At 46.8% G+C, this 6,099-nt stretch overlaps 1 protein-coding gene across 1 annotated transcript in view; it reads left to right on the top strand.

The window, feature by feature from the left end:
* Positions 1-6,099, top strand: part of LOC124024921 (otogelin-like) — a gene marked incomplete at both ends in the record, with an annotated part of 86,757 nt that overhangs the window by 27,269 nt on the left and 53,389 nt on the right. The window lies entirely within an intron of this gene.

The raw sequence follows: 6,099 nt of genomic DNA, 5'->3' as shown, positions 1-6,099 counted from the left end.
ACTAGTACTTTAAACACCTCTTACTTCCTGTACCCACGAGGATTCACTGTGTATCAATGTTCCCTCTAGCAGTCAGACCCCATTCACTGTGTATCAGTGTCCCCTCTACCAGTCAGACCCCATTCACTGTGTATCAGTGTCCCCTCTAGCAGTCAGACCCCATTCACTGTGTATCAGTGTCCCCTCTAGCAGTCAGACCCCATTCACTGTGTATCAGTGTCCCCTCTAGCAGTCAGACCCCATTCACTGTGTATCAGTGTCCCCTCTAGCAGTCAGACCCCATTCACTGTGTATCAGTGTCCCCTCTAGCAGTCAGACCCCATTCACTGTGTATCAATGTTCCCTCTAGCAGTCAGACCCCATTCACTGTGTATCAGTGTCCCCTCTAGCAGTCAGACCCCATTCGCTGTGTATCAGTGTCCCCTCTAGCAGTCAGACCCCATTCACTGTGTATCAATGTTCCCTCTAGCAGTCAGACCCCATTCACTGTGTATCAGTGTCCCCTCTAGCAGTCAGACCCCATTCACTGTGTATCAGTGTCCCCTCTACCAGTCAGACCCCATTCACTCCCGACACCTCCACGTTGGCCCTAACCCTTCAGTGTGTGTTGATGTAAAGGGTCTGGAGAAGAACAAGCAGCATAGTGATGGAGCTTCCACTTTATTGGGTCAACCTTAGAGATTCACACACCCTGGATGGAAAAGTACTGCAGAAACTGGAGTGTCAGTAGTGTGTGTATGGCCTGGTGAAACGAATTACCACAGGTTCAGGTGTCATCGATCTGTGACTGTGTCTCTGTGAGTCTGTTTGTCTGTGAGGTCAGCAGCTCCGTCAGCTAGCTAAGTCTTTATAGAAATGTCTAATGGTAGTATAGGGCAGCATGTCTCTGTGTAATGGTAGTATGGGGCAGCATGTGTCTGTGTAATGGTGGTATAGGGCAGCATGTCTCTGTGTAATGGTGGTGTAGGGCAGCATGTCTCTGTGTAATGGTAGTATGGGGCAGCATGTGTCTGTGTAATGGTAGTATAGGGCAGCATGTCTCTGAGTAATGGTGGTGTAGGGCAGCATGTCTCTGTGTAATGGTAGTATGGGGCAGCTATTTGTCGTCCTTAACGTAGATGACTCTGCTAGCTAGCCAACGCTAGCCAACGTCTTCTGTATAGAACTCAACTACCCGGTCGCATTCACAGGTAGTATCACATTTTCACTTCATTTCATTACAGTACAACGGTTTGATTTGTTTGATCGTAGCTAGCTACTTAGCTAGCTACATAGCCGTCTTTGTATCAAAGATAATTGTGTAGTCTAGAGCGATTTTCTAGGTTCGCTAGCCAGCTATTGTCGTTCTTTTAACGCAACGTAACGTAAACAACACTGCTAGCTAGCCAGCTAGCCCCCGAATAGCAACACTGCAGAAACTATTACACTCAACGGAACGACTTGATTAGTGTAGTGTCAACAACGCACCCACTGCCAGCTGGCCTACTTCAGCAGTACTGTATCATTTTAATAATTTTAGTCAATAAGATTCTTGCTACGTAGCTTAACTTTCTGAACATTCGAGACGTGTAGTCCACTTGTCATTCCAATCTCCTTTGCATTAGCGTAGCCTCTTCTGTAGCCTGTCAACTATGTGTCTGTTTATCCCTGTTCTCTCCTCTCTGCACAGACCATACAAACGCTCCTCACCGCGTGGCCGCGGCCACCCTACTCTGGTGGTCCCAGCGCGCACGACCCACGTGGAGTTCCAGGTCTCCGGTAGCCTCTGGAACTGCCAATCTGCGGTCAACAAGGCAGAGTTCATCTCAGCCTATGCCTCCCTCCAGTCCCTCGACTTCTTGGCACTGACGGAAACATGGATCACCACAGACAACACTGCTACTCCTACTGCTCTCTCTTCGTCCGCCCACGTGTTCTCGCACACCCCGAGAGCGTCTGGTCAGCGGGGTGGTGGCACCGGGATCCTCATCTCTCCCAAGTGGTCATTCTCTGGCAGACATATCAGTGTGGATGACGGATCACCACCTCAAGCTGAACCTCGGCAAGACGGAGCTGCTCTTCCTCCCGGGGAAGGACTGCCCGTTCCATGATCTCGCCATCACGGTTGACAACTCCATTGTGTCCTCCTCCCAGAGCGCCAAGAACCTTGGCGTGATCCTGGACAACACCCTGTCGTTCTCAACCAACATCAAGGCGGTGGCCCGTTCCTGTAGGTTCATGCTCTACAACATCCGCAGAGTACGACCCTGCCTCACACAGGAAGCGGCGCAGGTCCTAATCCAGGCACTTGTCATCTCCCGTCTGGATTACTGCAACTCGCTGTTGGCTGGGCTCCCTGCCTGTGCCATTAAACCCCTTCAACTCATCCAGAACGCCGCAGCCCGTCTGGTGTTCAACCTTCCCAAGTTCTCTCACGTCACCCCGCTCCTCCGTTCTCTCCACTGGCTTCCAGTTGAAGCTCGCATCCGCTACAAGACCATGGTGCTTGCCTACGGAGCTGTGAGGGGAACGGCACCTCAGTACCTCCAGGCTCTGATCAGGCCCTACACCCAAACAAGGGCACTGCGTTCATCCACCTCTGGCCTGCTCGCCTCCCTACCACTGAGGAAGTACAGCTCCCGCTCAGCCCAGTCAAAACTGTTCGCTGCCCTGGCCCCCCAATGGTGGAACAAACTCCCTCACGACGCCAGGACAGCGGAGTCAATCACCACCTTCCGGAGACACCTGAAACCCCACCTCTTTAAGGAATACCTAGGATAGGATAAGTAATCCCTCTCACCCCCCCCTAAGTTTTAGATGCACTATTGTTAAGTGACTGTCCCACTGGATGTCATAAGGTGAATGCACCAATTTGTAAGTCGCTCTGGATAAGAGCGTCTGCTAAATGACTTAAATGTAATGTAATGCATGTGTCTGTGTAATGGTAGTATAGGGCAGCATGTCTCTGTGTAATGGTGGTGTAGGACAGCATGTCTCTGTGTAATGGTAGAGTAGGGCAGCATGTCTCTGTGTAATGGTAGAGTAGGGCAGCATGTCTCTGTGTAATGGTAGAGTAGGGCAGCATGTCTCTGTGTAATGGTAGAGTAGGGCAGCATGTCTCTGAGTAATGGTTGAGTAGGGCAGCATGTCTCTGAGTAATGGTGGAGTAGGGCAGCATGTCTCTGAGTAATGGTTGAGTAGGGCAGCATGTCTCTGAGTAATGGTGGTGTAGGGCAGCATGTCTCTGAGTAATGGTAGAGTATGGCAGCATGTCTCTGAGTAATGGTGGTGTAGGGCATTATGTCTCTGAGTAATGGTAGAGTAGGGCAGCATGTCTCTGAGTAATGGTGGTGTAGGGCAGCATGTCATTAATGTTAGCTCTCCGTGTACATTTAAGGGCCAGCCTTTCTACACTGTTCTAGGCCGATTGTAATGTCCCTCTTTGTGTCACTTGACCATATGACTGTACGGGGGTTCAGGGTCTTACACAGGTAATATTACACTTATATATGTCGCACATACGTCCAGCCATCCCTCAATGTTTTTCTATTCAGCATGGGAACAGACAGACCCCTGGGAAAATCCTGAAGTTGGTGATCCCTTTTCCCGAAGTGTTCTCATATGTTAGATGGGAAAAAGGAGATCGCTATCTAGCTTACTCATGACCTAGAAAACAAGCTATCCTGAACTTCAAACCACCAGTTTGTGGATTCAGTCTGCTACAGGATGTAGCCTGTAGCGTACACAGGGAACCGACGTAGAAGTACAGATTACTATTCAGAAGTAGCTGTTTGACGGAATGAGGGATTCTAAAAGTTTGACAGAATGAGGGATTCTAAAGGTTTTACAGAATGAGGGATTCTAAAGGTTTGACAGAATGAGGGATTCTAGAGGTTTGACAGAATGAGGGATTCTAAAGGTTTGACAGAATGAGGGATTCTAAAGGTTTGACAGAATGAGGGATTCTAGAGGTTTGACAGAATGAGGGATTCTAAAGGTTTGACAGAATGAGGGATTCTAAAGGTTTGACAGAATTAGGGATTCTAAAGGACAGAATGAGGGATTCTAAAGGTTTGACAGAATGAGGGATTCTAGAGGACAGAATGGGGGATTCTAAAGGTTTGACAGAATGAGGGATTCTAAAGGACAGAATGAGGGATTCTAAAGGTTTGACAGAATGAGGGATTCTAAAGGTTTGACAGAATGAGGGATTCTAGAGGTTTGACAGAATGAGGGATTCTAAAGGTTTGACAGAATGAGGGATTCTAGAGGACAGAATGGGGGATTCTAAAGGTTTGACAGAATGAGGGATTCTAAAGGACAGAATGAGGGATTCTAAAGGTTTGACAGAATGAGGGATTCTAAAGGTTTGACAGAATGAGGGATTCTAAAGGTTTGACAGAATGAGGGATTCTAGAGGTTTGACAGAATGAGGGATTCTAAAGGTTTGACAGAATGAGGGATTCTAAAGGTTTGACAGAATTAGGGATTCTAAAGGACAGAATGAGGGATTCTAAAGTACAGAATGAGGGATTCTAAAGGACAGAATGAGGGATTCTAAAGGTTTGACAGAATGAGGGATTCTAGAGGTTTGACAGATTGAGGGATTCTAGAGGTTTGACAGATTGAGGGATTCTAAAGGTTTGACAGAATGAGGGATTCTAAAGGTTTGACAGAATGAGGGATTCTAAAGGTTTGACAGAATGAGGGATTCTAAAGGTTTGACAGAATGAGGGATTCTAGAGGTTTGACAGAAAGAGCGATTCTAAAGGTTTGACAGCGTTGAGATTGGTTTGTCCCCACCCTGGCGGTAGACACAAAGATAGTTCAGTCAGTCCTGCTGCTTGAAGACGTTATCTTTGTGGGCGGATCGTTTAGACGTTTTACCTGATATCCTACCTGATATCCTTCCGTAGCTCAGTTGGTAAATTGAGATGGGATGGGACCACCCATACGTAGAATGGGAAAAGTGGATAAAAGCGGAAATGGCATATATTATTATTATATTATGTAAAATTGAGATGGGATGGGAGGAATGGGAAAAGTGGATCGGAGGGAGGTGTGTTTGTGATGGGGGAGGGGGGGGGGGCGGAAAGAGGATTCGTTACTCGGTAGGAGTAGGAGGAGTGATTCATTGATTCCTGTTACACACACTTCTCGACCTTTACAAGAACCAACTTATCACACACTCCTCGACCTTTACGAGAACCAACCCATCCCAATACTAGCATCATGGGAAGGAGATGTGGATGCATGAGAAGCCTGTCATGAGTGTTTAATAATGGCCTGCAACTGGATATTCTAGTGGGGAGGTTGGAAGTCCTGGTCAATATGGACACAATGAGGCCTTATACCGTAGAGCGCTGCAACCTGGACTCAGGGGTAGACGTAATGTTTTGTATGTTATGTATTAATTAGTGGACGTCCATTATCCATTTCGTATGATACATGTTACGAATTCCAATTTTCTGTGGCTCATGTCAGCTATGTGTCTTACGTTAATGCTAGCTAGGTGGCTAGCATTAGCTAGGTGGCTAGCGTTAGCTAGGCTAGGGGTTAGGTGTAGGGTTAAGGTTAGGTTTAGGGTTAGGATTAAGGTTAGGGTTAGAGGATGGGTTAGCTTACGTGATAAGTACTTTGCAACGTAGCTAAAAAGTAGTAAGTAGTCGCAAAGTTGATAATTAGTTGTCCGTGATGAGATTTGAACACACAGCCTTTGGGTTGCTAAACGTTCGCGTTACACCTCTACCCATCTTCCCAACATTAATTTTAGCCTAACTTAACCTTCTGTTTTATGTAACCAAACCAAACGTAACATATCATACTAATTTGAGTGTCCCAGATTTACATGTACTATGATACGTCTAGTCTATGAGACCAAGCTTTGTAGAGGGACAGTGATGGCTGCATTTGGAGTATTGATAAATCAATGGGGAAGTGATAGGAAAGTGCCATTGAGGACTTACAGTAGCCAACCTGTTGCGTTAGATTATCCCTACGGCAGTGATAAACTGGCAATCCTGGCTTTTTACAAAATGTCTATAAAATGAGTTTTGAAAATATGCTCCACCAACACAAGTGTTACAGTAGGTCAACTGCAGTTATTCCTCAGTACTAAGA

This window comes from Oncorhynchus gorbuscha, unplaced genomic scaffold, assembly GCF_021184085.1.
Source record: "Oncorhynchus gorbuscha isolate QuinsamMale2020 ecotype Even-year unplaced genomic scaffold, OgorEven_v1.0 Un_scaffold_2076, whole genome shotgun sequence".
Lineage (NCBI taxonomy): Eukaryota > Metazoa > Chordata > Actinopteri > Salmoniformes > Salmonidae > Oncorhynchus > Oncorhynchus gorbuscha.
This window is presented reverse-complemented; position numbering and strand designations above follow the sequence as displayed.